Source organism: Narcine bancroftii, chromosome 1 (genome assembly GCF_036971445.1).
Source record: "Narcine bancroftii isolate sNarBan1 chromosome 1, sNarBan1.hap1, whole genome shotgun sequence".
Taxonomy (NCBI): domain Eukaryota; kingdom Metazoa; phylum Chordata; class Chondrichthyes; order Torpediniformes; family Narcinidae; genus Narcine; species Narcine bancroftii.
Window position 1 is genome coordinate 121,162,512 of NC_091469.1, and position 16,893 is coordinate 121,179,404.

The 16,893-nt window shown below is 38.6% G+C and overlaps 1 protein-coding gene across 7 annotated transcripts in view; it reads left to right on the forward strand.

Annotated features, from left to right (window-relative positions):
• Nucleotides 1–16,893, forward strand: part of polk (polymerase (DNA directed) kappa) — a 142,369-nt gene that overhangs the window by 80,983 nt on the left and 44,493 nt on the right. The gene's annotated exons all lie outside the window — the stretch shown is intronic.

Below are 16,893 nucleotides of genomic sequence, written 5' to 3' on the forward strand. Positions count from 1 at the left end.
CTGTATTAAGATGAATGTGTTCCCATGGATGCAATATCTATTCCAAATATTACCAGTTCCCCTGACAGAAAATTTTTTGCAAAACTGAACAAAATAGTAAGGACATTTTTATGAAGGGTAAGAAATCAAGAATAGTGCTAGAAAAATTAACATGGAGATAATCAACTTTGCTCATTGGCATCACTTTGCTTTTATTAATGTTAATAAAAATTAACATGGAGATACAAACAAGGGGGGCTGCAGCTACCAAATTTCAAAAATTACTACAGGGCAGCACAGTTAAGGTATTTATCAGATTTTTACCAGACAGGAAAAAAAAACTGACTGGAATAAGATAGAATTATAGACAAATTGGTAGAAAATATCTTTATAAATGGGATGAAAAATTGGTGCAATACAACAATTCACTAGTATTACATCACATACTTAAATTATGGAAAAGAATACACCTGGAAGAAAATAAGATAAATAATCAAAGACCAAAAATGTCATAAACACAAAACCCATTAATCCCCTTTACAATAGATAATTTATTTTTTAAGGAATGGGCTAGAAAAGGAATCAAGAAAATAGAAGATTGCTTTTTGGGAAATAATTTATTAACATTTGAGCAATTAAAAGATAAATATGGAATAACACAAGGTACAATGTTTGCATATTACCAGTTGAAAACTTATTTAAAAGCTTGAGATTACCAGAAAGTAGCAGCTGTGAATATTTAATCACAGACTTAACGATAGTTAAAAAATTTATAACCAACATGTTCATCAAACTGCAATATAAGGAAGAGGATGAAACAAAGTATAATCCGAAACAAAGTTGGGAAAAAGATTTAAACATGGGGATAAAGAACAAAACGTGGGAGGAGTTATGTACAGGAACAATGAGGAACATGATAAATACTAGATTACGGGTGATACAATAGAACTGGCTACATAGATTATACGTAACTCCTCAGAAATTAAAGGGGTGGTACCCAACAGCATCGGATAGATGCTTTCGCTGTAAACAGGAGACTGGAACAACATTACATGCAATTTGGACATGTTCAAGTGAAAACATTTTGGGAAGATCTAAACCTATTATTAAAAAAAATCACAAAAAATAATATACCAAAAGATCCAAAAAAAATTCTGTTAAATAATATAAGAGTCAAATTAGGACTAAAATTAGACAGAGCCCAAAAAAGATTTATTATGATAGCATTAGCAGTAGCAAAAAAGTATATTATGACAACCTGGAAAATGGAAACCTTAAAATACAACAGTGGTAAACAGAAATGAACAAGTGTATTCCATTAGAAAAAATTACACAATTGGAAAGACAAATATACATTATTCGAACAAATTTGGGAACCATACATAAAATATATTAGAGAATGCCGACCACAGACCTCCATCTCTTAAAACGAAGTGATTATGAGGACGAAAATATTTAAATATATAAAAGTGGACGATACAACTTCTTTGCTTTTTGTAATTTATTTGTTTTATGTGTTTTATTATTTATTGGTTTTTGAAGGGGGGTGGGGAGGGGAGAGGGATGAAAGGGGAAAAGGGGGGGAGAGAGGAAATGTCACTATATGTTAGTGACGATCATTTGTGAATGTTGTTATTGATATGATTCATGGTGCAAGAAATAAAAAAATAATTTAAAAATTGGCTGAATGGGAGAAGTCAGAGAGTGGTAGTGGATGATTGCCTCTCTGACTGGAGGCCAGCGTCTCAAGAATCATTGTTGTTTCTCATCTATATCAGTGATCTGGATGATAATGTGGTCAATTGGATCAGCAAGATTTCAGATGACACACAGCTTGGAGGACAGTGAGGAAGGTTTCTAAAGCTTGCAGAAGGATCTGGACCAGCTGGAAAAATGGACTGAAAATTGTCAGATGGAATTTAATGTGGACAAGTATGAGGTGTTGCATTTTTTTGATGGACAAACTAAGATGGGACATACCCGGTAAATGGTTGGGAACTGAGGAGTGTGGTGGAACAGAGGGACCTGGGAATTCAGATACACAATTCCCTGAAAGTGATGTCACAGGTGGATAAGATCACTAAAGAGCTTTTGGCACTTTGTCCTTCATAAATCATAGGATTGAGTATAGAGTTTGGATGTTTTGGGGAAAAGTTTATGGGGAGCTTTAGGGAGAATTTCTTCACTCAGCGAGAGGTGGGAGTATGGAATGAGCTGCCAGTTGAAGTTGTGAATAAGGGCTCAATTTTAATATTTAAGAAAAATTTGGACAGGAATGTGGATGCAGGGATATGATTCGGTACAGATCAGGAGGACTAGGCAAAACAATAGTTTGGCACAGACTAGAAGGTCCCTGGTTTTTTTTGTGCTGTAATGTTCTATGCTTCTCTATACAACAAAATGCTGTCATGGTTGGACCACTTTCGATATCTTAGGAGAAAATGCTAATGCTAGTTATCACTGTTCCATTAGAGTGTTTCTGAGGGAAAGTGTTGAAAGATCAAGATATCAAACCCAGTAAAAGGTATGCAGTTTTGAGGACACTTGTGATCTCTGCACTGATTACTTCAGAGGTGCGGGCCTGATCAGTTACTTGCAAGTCAACAGAAAAATCAAAAAGGTTTTATTTTATTGTACAGTTAGAGGAAAAATCAGTTTCTGTGTATTTCCTTAAAGGAGGATTGGTATAGTCTGCATGGATTTTAGCAAGCTTTCTGTTAAATTTCTATGAGGCAGACAGATCAGAAAAATAAAACTTCATGTGATCCAAAACTGGCTTAAGACATCTGGCTTGTCAGTGTTAATACACAGAGACTATTTTTACTGATCAGTGAGCATGCTTTTTATAATGGGTTCATCCATTATTTACTTGTAATTTTATTGAATTCCATACCTGCATATTCTCTAGTTGGACCAAGATATTTTTGCAAATAACTCATATATCCAGGAATTCCCTGTGGAAATCGAGACTATCTGACCTCCAGCCTGTGCATGCCTACTTGACCCTGGGCCTTTTGAAACAAAGGTCTGGGCTAGAAAGTTGTACTTTTTCTTCTACCTTCTGTTAAAAACTTTGTGTATGACATTTACAAAAGCTACGAAATTAAAATGGAATGAAAATATACTTTGTGGGAATAAAAAAAAAGCAGATGCTGGAAATGTGCAATAGAAAATGCTGAAATGATTTAGCAGCATCTCATTAAATAATAGTCTTAAAGCACTGAAACAGCTCCACAAGTTCAGATTATCCACACCAAATAATGTGTCCTCCTGTTTTAGTCCCACTTGTCAGCATTGGGCCTATGCCCTTCTCATTCCCACCCATCCACGTAGTTATCCAAGTGTTTCTTAAAGGAAGCTAATGTACCTGCCTCTACCATACTTTTTGGTAGCTTGTTCCATATACCCACCAACCTCTGTAAAACTCCCCTCACTGAGTAAAAATAAAACTTTTAACTGAACTGAGAAAAAGATATTGTAAATGTTCCAGCATTTTCTGCTTTAATTTTATACTTTGTGAGATCTTGTTGAACATGAGATGTCTTATCTCTTTAACAGCACTTTAAAAGAATAAGAGAGATGAATATTTGGCAAATCACAGTCAAATCTGCCTAAAGAAAACAATAATGTGATGGAAAAATTGTGTGAAGAGCTTTTAGGTTTGGGGGGAAAAAGGATAGAATAAAAAACATTTTAGCAACATTGGTTACGAGACTCCATGCAATGGATAATACAAAATGATAGAATTACTGAGCAGGTGGCAAAAATAAACAGTTTTTTTTTAATTTTGTCAGGTTAAAAACTTTGGGTCTGAGGAAATGCTGGTTGCCTTTTACTTTCTTGAGATGCTTCATGACCTGCTGAGTTTCTCAAGCATTTGCATGTATCTCTCCAAACTAGTTTCCTCCCATAAGATTCAAAATTAATGTAACCAAGTTCACAAATGATCAGCAATTGTCTGTGATTCGTGCTTCTTCTCATATTCAGCTACAAATATTGCCTGTTTAGACCTTGTTTATCTGAACATAAATTGAATAACTCTTCAAAGAAACTCTTCCTTGGCTTCATTAACTTCTTCAGGTGGTCAGCATTGTGACAGTTAGTAGAGCTGCTACCTCATGGCACTAGTGACCTGGATTCGGTCCTGACCTCCAAAACTCTTTTTGTGGAATATGCATGTTCTCTTCTGTGACAGGTTGAATTTTCTCCAAAGCTGGTTTGCCTATTGTGTGTAGGTGAGTAGTAAAATTGGGGAAAATTGTTGATGGGGTCAATAAAATTAAAGCAAATGTTCGATGGTGGTTTGATTATCATTGTGGACTGCTGTTTGATGCTGTGATTTTTTTTTAACTAAATCTATCTTTTCCCCTCTCAAATTTTCATTATTGTTGTGTCCAAGTGTTAGATAATTTTGTCCAATGTTGTGATTTTCTGAAATTGCATAGAATAGGTTGAGTGGCTCAAGACCAAAGCCAAAACAGGGGGACGTGGGCATGCTAATGAGGTGAGCAGAAGTATTTTGAAAGAGCTCTCCACAAAAAGTAATAAAAAGATGGTTTAAAAGTGCAAAAACTAGAATTTTATTGTCAAAAATGGATAAAACTAGTACTAAATGACCAAGGCAACAAAAACTGAAGAAGTAACAGCTCAGCCAGGAACATCGAGTAGAAGCCTGATGAGGAGTGACTCAGGAGGGCCCATGGGACCAGCTGAAGCTAGCAGAGCTGGGGAGTTGGCCCAAGATATAGCTTCCATCTTGAACATGGTGGAAACTTTATGCATTCATTTTGCGAGTGTGGAATCAGCAATGAGAGTTATATCAGAGAAGGTAACAGAAATGAAAGAAGTTGTGGAAGACTTAAATTAATGAATGCCTCATTTGGAGGCTGAGCTGGACAAAACAAAAGACAGGCTGAAGGCACTGGAAGAAAAAGCAAAAACATGGGACACAGAAAAGAAAGGACTGATGGTCAAGATCGATCACGTGGAAAATTTTAATAGACATAACAATGTAAGAATCTTTGGACCAAGAGAAGGAATAGATGGAAAAGACGCGGTGAGTTTATTTGAAACGTGGATCCCATAAATAGTGGGACAAAATAAGTTAAATAAGCAAAGCAGCAAATTGAAAGGGCTCACTGGAACCTTGGACACAGAAGAACTGGCAAATAGCAATCACGACCAGTCCTGATAAGACTTTTAAGTTACCAGGAGAGATGCGATCTTGGGAGAAGCAGATGAATATTCAAAATAATAAGGGCCCATTAGTGGTTTTTCTAGGACATTAGCCCTGTTTTGGTCAAACAAAGAAAGGAATTTGATAAGATAAAGTGATAGCTATGATCTAAAAACTTTAAATATTCAATGATTTACCCAGCAACATTGAGGCTGGATGTCTCAGAAGGCAATCGACAATAGTAGTACCGAACCATCTTGTTTTCACTGATAAAAGAAAAACCATTGAGGTTCATATGGAGAGCTCTGAAAAGATAGGAGGTAGATAGGAGGTAAGGAAAGTACCAAGGTAGGAACTCTGATGAGGGGTGGAGGGGAGATGGGGCTAGGAGAGAAGCATTTTTTAAAGATGGCACTAAAGGGAAGGTTTCTTCGGAAGAATCTGCGGGCTTTTTTCGCAGGCGTCCAGGTGCTATTGTCACCGTCAGAGCAAGGGATGTGTGTGTGTTTCCTAAAGTGGAAATGTTACGATAGTATTTAGAAAATTGGGAAGATATTATTGTTATGCAATATTTGTGTGAAAAATGGTATGGATAAAACACTAAAGTTTGTTAGTCTTCATATTAATGGGATAAACGGGACGGTGAAGAGGAAGAGGGTCTTGGCATACTTAAAGAAATTAAAAGTTGATATAATTTTTTTGTAAGAAACACACCTTACCAAAATAGAACATGATAAATTAAAAAGAGGACGGGTGGGACAAATAATGTTGTCTTCCTTTAGTTCAAAGGCAAGAGGAGTGGCAATTCTAGTTAATAAATTCTAGTTAATAGAAGATACCTCTATTGATCAAGCTGGAAGGTATGTAATGGCACATTGTAAAATATATGGAGAAGCATGGACATTATGAATATTTATCCTCCAAACTATGATGACGAAGCCTTTATGAAGGACATCTTCTTTAAAAATAGCAGAAAGAAGACAAAATATATTAGTCGGAAGAGACTTTAATTTCTGCTTGTACCCAATACTAGATAAATCGGCAAGAACAATAATGAGGCCGAAAACAGCAAAAAATATAATTTCATATATGAAAGATCTAAATCTTATTGATGTATGAAACCAATTAAATCCCACAGAGAGAAACTACTCTTTTTTACTCAAAGGAGCATGACTCACATGCAAGGATTAACTGATTTTTAATGTCTGCCCAGTTAAAAAGTAGAGTGATAAAAACAGAATAGCGAGTGAGACTTCTATCAGTCCATTTTCCATTAATATTAACTATTACCAACAATGGAAAGCAAGAGAATGTATACAGGTGTTTTCTCAATACTACATTGCTTAAAAGAACAGACTTCTGTGAATTTGTAAAGAGACAGATAGAAATATTTTATGAAACAAATCTGCCATCTACTAATAATAGTTTTCTAATGTGGGACACGCTCAAAGCATATTTAAGGGGAAAAATTATATCCTATACAAAGGATTATCTGAGGGAACATTTGGCAGAAGTAAACAGTTTGGAGAAGGATCAAAGAGCAGGACTACAAGAATACAGATTACTGGAGTAGAAAAAGCTAAAATATTGTACAATACAAACATAGGACAGAAAAAGCTATTTTAAAAATTAAACAACAATACTATGAGTAGGTTGAACGGACACAAAGTTTTTGCTTGGAAGATTAAAACAGGAGTTATCAAGAATGATAAATGCTATAAAAACAGAAACAGACAGTCTAGTATATAAGCAAAAATAAATTAATTACACTTTTAGACAATATTACACGAAACTATACAAATCAGAAATACTCAGAGAATTTCCAATGCTGGAATAGAGAGAAAGGATAGAATTAGATACTCCCTTCACAAGGGAAGAAATTAAAAAGGCCTTGGGTACCATATAGGCTAATAAATCACCAGAAGAAAATGGATTTCCACCTGAATTTTATATTCATTTCAAAGAATACTCCTGTTAATAGATGACCTGGACCAAGCAGACCCTCCTGTAATTATACTCAACCACGATTATTACACTCTACAAGAAAAGAATAGGGTCCCACTAAAACTAAATGCTGATTATAAGATACTAGCGAAAGCATTTACTAATAGGTTAGGACAATACTTGCCAAAACTGATGCATGCAGATGAAGCAGGAGTTGTTAAAGAAAGGCATTCCTCAAATAGTCTAGGAAGATTATTTATTATAATACACATGGAAAAATATGAATGAAATCCAAGTTTTCTAGTCTCCTTCGATGTGGAAAAAGCATTTGACTGGCCCTTTTTATTTAAAACACTGGAAAATATTTGGTATAGGCAGAACATTTATAAATTGGATAAAAACTTTATACTATAAATCGAAAGCTAAAACAATAACAAATAATCAGATGTTGGCGGTGTTCCCCTTGAGTAGATCGAGCAGACTGGGATGCCCCCTGACCCCAGCACTTTTTATTTTAGCAGTTGAACCGCTAGTGGAGATAAGAAAGAATCCAGATATAAAGGGCTTCAAAGTCGGGTAAGAAGAACAAAAAAGCAGTCTATTCGCCAATGATGTGCTGTTGTAGCTATCAGACCTGGCTACCAAATCTTTGGAAAAATTACAAGTGCACTAGAAAAATATAGAAGAATATCAGGCTACCAAAAAAATGGATAAAAGTGAGATAATGCCATTAACAAATTTTGAATATGAAAGATACCAAAAAAAGTAAATTTTAAATGGAAGACAAATGGAATAGCAACCAACAATAACTTGCAAAATCTATACAAACTAAATTATATTCCTTTTCTTGGGAAGATAGAAAGAGACCAACAGAAATCATTACTGTAGTGGGAAGGGTTAACTGTATCAAAATGAAAGTGTTGCTAAGACTGCAATACCTTTTTCAATCTCTGCCTATTCCATTACCTAAGAACTTTAAGCTTTAAACTTTAAACAATCATATTAGACAGTTACTGTGGAATAATAAGGAACCAAGAATTGCATTGTAAAAACTGACATGGGACTACAGGCTGGGAGGACTTAGACTCCCAGATTTCAAAAAATATTATCTAGCTTCACAGGCTAAATTTCTCACAGCCTTCTTCACTAAAGACACCCCCCCCCCACCCCCCACCAGTCTTGGGTTCGATTGGGAATGTACTCAATGGAGGAGGGGGAAGCAAAGGACTTTATCTATAAATGGAACATCAAATCACTAAAGAAAAAGATGGTTAATCTCATTCTAATACATATGATTAGAACATGGCAAGAAATTAATAAATGTATAGGGGAAAAAATTAGGGATCTCAATAAAAGCACCATTGTGTAAAAATGTGTTATTGCCTATGAACATGTGCAAAATATTACATTTGTGGTTTGATAAAGATATAAGATATATTAGGGACTGCTCATGGAAGAAACTCTTGTGTTCTTTGAACAATTAAAACACAAATACGAGTGGCAAATGGGACCTTCTGTTTTCTCCAGCTTGCATCATTCTTAAGAGAAAGATGGGGACCAATGTTCTCCCCATCTGAATTAGTGAAAATGAAAGAATGGTATGGATGGGGAATACACCCAAATTTATAACAAAAATGTGCTATGCACTCCAGAGAGAATGTGTAAAACCAGGTTTCAGAAGTCATGGGGAAGATGGAAATTGGACTTGGGTGTGGTGATTCCAGAAAGAAGCTGGTTAGATTGGTGTAAGGGCAGCATGACATCATTTATAAATGCAAGATATGGACTGGTTCAGTATAATTTTTTACACCAATTATATCTTAACCCACAAAAGTTACACAGATCAAAAGCTGAAATTTCAGAAATGTATTTCAGATGTGGGACTGAGACAGGAACTTTTCTATATGGTCGTGCGTGAAAGTGAGGCCATTTGGCAAGAAATCGCAGAAAAATGAACCAGGATAACAGGAGTGTCCTTCACGGGTGATCCAGAACTATATTTATTAGGTAATTTCATGAAAATAAATGACAAATTGACCAAATATCAAATCTCATTTATAAAAATAGCACTGGTGGTATAAAAAAAATATATATCACTATCACTTGGAAGTCCGACTCCCTTCTACTCATAGCACAATGGACTGTGGAAATGAACATCTGTATACCTATGGATAAAATTACATATAGCTTAAAGAACATATATGACACTTTTGTAAAGGTCTGGCAGCCATACCTAGACCACATAGGGGCCCAGCTACAGTAATAAAAAGGAACAAAAAAGGGTTTAAAAGTAACTATTACATATTATAAAAATGTAGTTTCCCCAACCGTATTCTATATACGAGCCTGCAGCTGACGTGGACTTTTACCCCCTCCATAAATCTTCGTCCGCGAAGCCAAGCCAAAGAAGAATTCTATATACTTAAAATATATGTAAGTTCTACTGGTAAATGGATCTGTATGTATCCATACAGGGAGGGAGGAACTGTTTTGTTTTGTTTTGTTTTTTGTGCTTGTGAGAAAATGTTTAATATATTGTATACTTAAAATGTTGTTATGTTTTATTTAAAAAAAACATAAATAAAATATTTTAAAAAGACCAAATCCAAAAATAAAATACTTCAGCACTCGTGAAGAATTTACATTATCTAATCCTATTCAAATATCCCTTTCAACAGATGAATGCATGTCCTGTCAGCTTGTCTCCAGAACTATATTTTACAAGAACTGCAATTTTTCTCTCCTTTGAAGCTCAAGGGAAGGAAAGCTGTAGATAGTCAGTTAAATCAGTGTATTTAGCTGACCTTTTTAACTGTTTTCAAATTAAATTGTAATATCATGTCTGTCACTTCAAAGGAGCATGAGTGAAATAAAGACTATTCCAGATGGTAAATGTAATTGTGGATATATTGGTTTTGCTGGATAATTGGCTATTAACATCTCACAGAAGATATTTGTAAACCATCTTCATGTTACTTCTTACCCAGTTTTGACTATATTATGCTAATTTCAGAATGATCAAAAGAAATTGTAGACTACGGACAGTTGACAATGAATTCACACAGTGTCACTTCAGATGATTTTTTTTTAAAGCAGGATGTTCATTTTGCTGCTTCGTCCTTTCAGAAAATTAAAGCCATAGTTCACGTTCCAAGCTTCTTTCCCTCATTGCCAACTTACCAACTATATTGTCTTGACACTTGTGTTCAACCCGCTGCCATTTCCATCTGCAATGGATGGCTTCTTCCATCTTGCCGTATTTCGTACCTCAATATGTATACTCAAAGAATTTAATTAAGCAATATATAATTTTAATTTAATTTAGAGGTATGGCGTGGTTACGGGCCCTTGTAGCCCATGAGCTCGTACTGCCCAGATATACCAACCTAAAAACCCTGTATATTTTTGGAAGGTGAGAGGAAATTGATCACCTGGAGGAAACCTATAGACACAGGAGAATGTACAAACTTAGTACAGACAGTGCTAGATTCAAGCCCAGGACATTGGCGCTGTAATAATGTTGTGCTAACTGCTACGCTAATCAAGTAGCCCCACGCTAATCATGCCATCCTCTCTCTTGCTTCTTTTTATTATCTTCAAACTCAGCAAACCCAATGAACACAATAACATAAATAGCACAATAGCAAAAAAAAGGTACGCGGGGTATTAATTGAGCAGCACAGACTTGTAGGTCCAAATTGGCCTCTTACTGTGCTGCATGTCTAACTTTAAATTATTAAAAAAAATGCTATCTTGGCTGATCTTCCATCCTCCAGATTTTATATGTTGATTAATATCCAGAGAATTTATACCCATATTCTATACACCAGTTTTGCTTGGAAACCTGTCACACCTCTCCTTGCTTATCTGCAGTATTTTTCTGAAGCCTTGTACCCTGATGCACAAACAGCACCAACATGGTACTTTTCTTTGGCTTGGCTTCACGGACGAAGATTTATGGAGGGGGTATAATGTCCACGTCAGCTGCAGGCTCGTTTGTGGCTGACAAGTCCGATGCGGGACAGGCAGACACGGTTGCAGCGGTTGCAGGGGAAAATTGGTTGGTTGGGGTTGGGTGTTGGGTTTTTCCTCCTTTGTCTTTTGTCAGTGAGGTGGGCTCTGCAGTCTTCTTCAAAGGAGGTTGCTGCCCGCCGAACTGTGAGGCGCCAAGATGTACGGTTTGAGGCGATATCAGCCCACTGGCGGTGGTCAATGTGGTAGGCACCAAGAGATTTCTTTAGGCAGTCCTTGTACCTCTTCATTGGTGCACCTCTGTCACGGTGGCCAGTGGAGAGCTCGCCATATAACACGATCTTGGGAAGGCGATGGTCCTCCATTCTGGAGACGTGACCCACCCAGCGCAGCTGGATCTTCAGCAGCGTAGACTCGATGCTGTCGGCCTCTGCCATCTCGAGTACTTCGATGTTAGGGATGAAGTTGCTCCAATGAATGTTGAGGATGGAGCGGAGACAACGCTGGTGGAAGCGTTCTAGGATCCGTAGGTGATGCCGGTAGAGGACCCATGATTCGGAGCCGAACAGGAGTGTGGGTATGACAACGGCTCTGTATACGCTTATCTTTGTGAGGTTTTTCAGTTGGTTGTTTTTCCAGACTCTTTTGTGTAGTCTTCCAAAGGCGATATTTGCCTTGGCGCGTCTGTTGTCTATCTCGTTGTCGATCCTTGCATCTGATGAAATGGTGCAGCCGAGATAGGTAAACTGGTTGACCATTTTGAGTTTTGTGTGCCCGATGGAGATGTGGGGGGGCTGGTAGTCATGGTGGGGAGCTGGCTGATGGAGGACGTCCGTTTTCTTCAGGCTGACTTTCAGGCCAAACATTTTGGCAGTTTCCGCAAAACAGGATGTCAAGCGCTGAAGAGCTGGCTCTGAATGGGCAACTAAAGCGGCATTGTCTGCAAAGAGTAGTTCACGGACAAGTTTCTCTTGTGTCTTGGTGTGAGCTTGCAGGCGCCTCAGATTGAAGAGACTGCCATCCGTGCGGTACCGGATGTAAACAGTGTCTTCATTGTTGAGGTCTTTCATGGCTTGGTTCAGCATCATGCTGAAGAAGATTGAAAAGAGGGTTGGTGCGAGAACACAGCCTTGCTTCACGCCATTGTTAATGGAGAAGGGTTCAGAGAGTTCATTGCTGTATCTGACCCGACCTTGTTGGTTTTCATGCAGTTGGATAACCATGTTGAGGAACTTTGGGGGGCATCCGATGCGCTCTAGTATTTGCCAAAACCCTTTCCTGCTCATGGTGTCGAAGGCTTTGGTGAGGTCAACAAAGGTGATGTAGAGTCCTTTGTTTTGTTCTCTGCACTTTTCTTGGAGCTGTCTGAGGGCAAAGACCATGTCAGCTCCCTCAACAGCCCCTAAGGCTAGAGCTGGATGAGGTCCTCACCCAGGATGAGACATATAAGGCAATTGAACAACTGAAAAGTGGCAAAGCAGCAGGTATGGATGGAATCCCCCCCCAGAGGTCTGGAAGGCTGGCGGCAAAACTCTGCACGTCAAACTGCATGAGTTTTTCAAGCTTTGTTGGGACCAAGGAAAACTGCCTCAGGACCTTCGTGATGCCATCATCTTCACCCTGTACAAAAACAAAGGCGAGAAATCAGACTGCTCAAACTACAGGGGAATCATGCTGCTCTCCATTGCAGGCAAAATCTTCGCTAGGATTCTCCTAAATACCTAGTGTCGCCGAGAATATTCTCCCAGAATCACAGTGCAGCTTTCGCGCAAACAGAGGTACTTTTAACATTACAAAACATACCAAGACTTTCATAAAAGCAGTATCAAACCAAGTTCAACAATGAAGCACATAGATGAGATTTTGTAGCCCATGACCTCAGAGCTAAGTTTTAACCCGTGAAGTTTGTGACTTAAGAACCGAGCCTTTTCTACACAACTGTCCCTTCCGGGAGTTCGACTTTGTGATTTGCAGTAGTAAGACAGATGATTAGAATTCCCTGACCAAGTCACTTTATTGAAGTATGTTCTACAAATACTTTCAATAAATTTAAAACTCTTGTTGGTCTAATCTTCTGTCAGATCCCCAATTTTTTTGTTGTGTACCATTGTTGCTCAGAATGTCACCTGGCAACCGTGAACTGCCTTGAATTGACCTGGTTATAGCAGTTCCAATGTCCATTCCTCGCACTCATCAACATCATTGTCCATTGCTGAGGGCTTAATTAGCCACATCATCAGATCCTCCATGGCCATTAGGGTGCTCTCTCCCAATGCTGGCTGTATCATATTCACTAGGAATCTTCATTGTTGTCTTGCCATGTAGTCCATTATTGTTTACTTGGCAGTGTAATTTATTTTTGATAAATTGCTTCAGCTTTATCAGTTACTATTCTGTTATGCCTTGTCAACTATCTTTCAAGCAGATTGAGGAGGCTTTTTGAACTTCTTTTGCTTTGAATGTTCATATTTCTCCACTTAGCAAAATCACAGAATGATTACATCACGGAAAGTGGGCAATCGACCCATTAATTCCATGCTGGATCTATGTAAAAGTATTGGTTCTCTTCCTTTCTCTGGAGCCTTGCATTTTCTTTCCATTTGGATCAAGGAGGGTGATTTCCCAATTAAGTTAAGAGTAATGCAGCATGGATTTAGGCAGGTAAAACACCATCCATAGGGAGTAAAAGGCAGTCAACATTTTGATCCTGAGCCTTTTGTTAGAAATGTCAAAAATCAGGCAGTCGTCGGAGTCAAAAGGTGGGGGGATGAGGGAAAAAAAGGTGAGAGGTAATAGGTGGATACAGGTTGGAGGGTAGAAGAGAAAAAAGTGGAGAAGTGATGGACAGAGGTCAAAGAAAGATAGTGCTCTGATGGAAGAAGGACATGAAAAAGGAAGGGAAAGAGAGAGATTGGGTGAGGGGATTAACTGAAATTGGTAAGGCCAAGACAGAACAGTGTATAAGGTGGTGTTGGTCCAATTTTCAGCTGGCTTCAGTTTGCCACTGTGTGAGGATGGGAGAAGTGCATGTGTAGTTGCTGGAGGAAATTGCAGGGATTGGGAGTGATGAATGCAGGAAGAGCCAGAGCTCTTCTCGAGCCAGACAGTCCAGGCTCTGGGTGCCTCTGCAAAAAACTTTGAAGGATGCTTATAAGGACTTTACAAGTGGGTGGCTGTGGAGTAATGGGTTATAATTGTTTGGGAAAGCAACAGATGAATGAGAATTCTGCAGTTCTGCAGCAGCTGGGACTGGAACTGGAACATGACAAGTTGGCAAGCTTGCTTGAAACCCAATTTTGAAGACAGGTTGTAAGTTCTTAGTTTAGCCTTTTCAAAGCCCTTCTGGTCTATACAAGAGGACATGGCTAGCTGTATAATGTGTCACTTGCAATAAGGGAAACAAAAAGGAACTCTGGTGACCTGAAAGAAAGAAGTTATCATCTGGAAAACCCTGATGGGGCAAGTTTGTTCAGCAAGACACCAAAGTGGCTGATTGGAAGGAATCAGTTTGTGTCCAACGAGCAACAAATCTCACTCTGAAAACTGACGAGAACCTTCCTGAGCAGTAACTATTTACCTTTCAAGCACCACAGCCTGGAGAACTTTATAAATGTTCAGTTCTGTGCACAGTATAAGAATTGCCTGATACTGGTGAATTTGGAGGAGTGAGAAGTGAGATTGGACTGTGAATCAAAGAACTTTTCTGAACTTACACACGCATTACATGCACTTAGAATTAGAAGGAGAGTTAAGTTAATAGTAATAAGTTAAAGCTTGATCCTGTTTTTAAGTTTAAAGATAATTAAAAGCAACTTTTGTTTAAGAAACCATTTGTCTTGGTGAATTTCTATTGTTGCTGGGTTTTGGGGTCCTCTGGGCTCATAACAGAGGTTAGTAATCATGTAACTATTGCTTAATCCGCACGGATGGCAGTCTCTTCAATCTGAGGCGCCTGCAAGCTCACACCAAGACACAAGAGAAACTTGTCCGTGAACTACTCTTTGCAGACGATGCCGCTTTAGTTGCCCATTCAGAGCCAGCTCTTCAGCGCTTGACGTCCTGCTTTGCGGAAACTGCCAAAATGTTTGGCCTGGAAGTCAGCCTGAAGAAAACTGAGGTCCTCCATCAGCCAGCTCCCCACCATGACTACCAGCCCCCCCACATCTCCATCAGGCACACAAAACTCAAAACGGTCAACCAGTTTACCTATCTCGGCTGCACCATTTCATCAGATGCAAGGATCGACAATGAGATAGACAACAGACTCACCAAGGCAAATAGCGCCTTTGGAAGACTACACAAAAGAGTCTGGAAAAACAACCAACTGAAAAACCTCACAAAGATAAGCGTATACAGAGCCGTTGTCATACCCACACTCCTGTTCGGCTCCGAATCATGGGTCCTCTACCGGCACCACCTACGGCTCCTAGAACGCTTCCACCAGCGTTGTCTCCGCTCCATCCTCAACATCCATTGGAGCGCTTTCATCCCTAACGTCGAAGTACTCGAGATGGCAGAGGTCGACAGCATCGAGTCCACGCTGCTGAAGATCCAGCTGCGCTGGATGGGTCACGTCTCCAGAATGGAGGACCATCGCCTTCCCAAGATCGTGTTATATGGCGAGCTCTCCACTGGCCACCGTGACAGAGGTGCACCAAAGAAAAGGTACAAGGACTGCCTAAAGAAATCTCTTGGTGCCTGCCACATTGACCACCACCAGTGGGCTGATAACGCCTCAAACCGTGCATCTTGGCGCCTCACAGTTTGGCGGGCAGCAACCTCCTTTGAAGAAGACCGCAGAGCCCACCTCACTGACAAAAGGCAAAGGAGGAAAAACCCAACACCCAACCCCAACCAACCAATTTTCCCCTGCAGCCGCTGCAACCGTGTCTGCCTGTCCCGCATCGGACTTGTCAGCCACAAACGAGCCTGCAGCTGACGTGGGCATTTACCCCCTCCATAAATCTTCGTCCGCGAAGCCAAGCCAAAGAAGAAGAAGATTGCTTAAAGGTAAATTGGTATAAGTTGGAACAAGAGTTTTTGATGAACTCAAGTTTAGAGAGGCTAGAAAATGGGAGGGAGGCTTGGAATAAATTAGATTATTCAAATCTAGAGATTACACAGGTGTTTTTAAGAGATTCAGCAGCAGATTCAAATATTGTGGTCCTCGATATCCTTTCTGAGTCCACTTTATTTTCTTTACCTGTAATCCTTGCATCTTCACATTTCTCATTGTTGTGATCTTGAGTTCTGTTGGTGATCTCTTACTTGTTTGTGGTATTCTTAAATCCAGACACCACTTCTTGCATCTTTTTGGGGTTATTGCCCAATTTGTTATTACATAATTGTGGTGGTTTGGTAGTTTAAATTAATAACATCACACCATTTGCTTTTAGAAACATAAATTGTTTCAGAAGTAATTTGTTAAAAAACTGTGAAATCTTTAGATGTATTTTACTTAATATCATGTTTACTTTGCATATTTAAAGCTGTTCTAATTGGCATTTTCTTTGATGAAAACTAGTTTTAATATTCCGATAAAGATTTTCATGTAATTTCAGTGATGTGCCTAAACTTGGAACAATTTAAATTGTAAATTGCAGAATATTACAGACTTGCTTTTCCACAGCATCCATGTGAACAGGTTTTGATTTTGAATAACACAAGTACAAGGAATTGTTATTTAAAGTGTTTTTCCGTTATTTATTTTAAAGTGGTGATCAATAGATGTATCTTAATGTAAAATAAGCATGGATTTATTCCTCTGAATTCTTGTACAATATAAATTGGCCTTGAAGTGAACTCCGATGTAAAAATGGCAA